The sequence below is a fragment of the Nannospalax galili genome, unplaced genomic scaffold (assembly GCF_000622305.1).
Source record: "Nannospalax galili isolate Female #2095 unplaced genomic scaffold, S.galili_v1.0 scaffold525, whole genome shotgun sequence".
Lineage (NCBI taxonomy): Eukaryota > Metazoa > Chordata > Mammalia > Rodentia > Spalacidae > Nannospalax > Nannospalax galili.
Window position 1 is genome coordinate 932403 of NW_008353937.1, and position 612 is coordinate 933014.

Here is a 612-nt window from a genome sequence, read left to right on the forward strand (position 1 = left end):
GCAAGAACTCCTGGCATATACCCAAAGAACTCATCCTATTGCAGAGACACTTGTACATCTGTGTTTGTTGCTGGTCTTTTCACAATAGCTAAGGGATGGAAGCAACCTAAGTGTCCCTCAATTGATGAGTGGGTAATGGAAATGTGGTTCATTTATACGATGGTGTTTTACTGAGCAGTAAAGAAAGATGAAATCATGAAATTTGCAGGTAAATGGATGGAACTAGAAACTGTTAGAGTAAGTGAAGTAACACAGACTCAGGAAAAAAAAAAGACATGTGTTCTCCCTCATATGTGGATCCTAGAACCAGACTCTGATAACTAAATATGCAACCAGACATAACTATGGGAACCAGGATAATGGAAAGGAACCAGGGAGGTAAAGGAAAAAAAAATAACCTGAAAAAGAAGAACAGTAGGAAACAGGCCTTAATAAGGGAGGTATGGATAAAAATTGGGTTAGTTTAAGGGAAGGGGGCGGGAAGGGTGTACAAGGAACCTGGGGGAGAGAGAGAGGGAGAGAGTTCAAGAGAGGTAGCACCATAGGAGAAGGGTATTATTAAGGTAGAAATGGGAAAATTGGTGGCACCTTAACTGGCAAACCATGATGGAG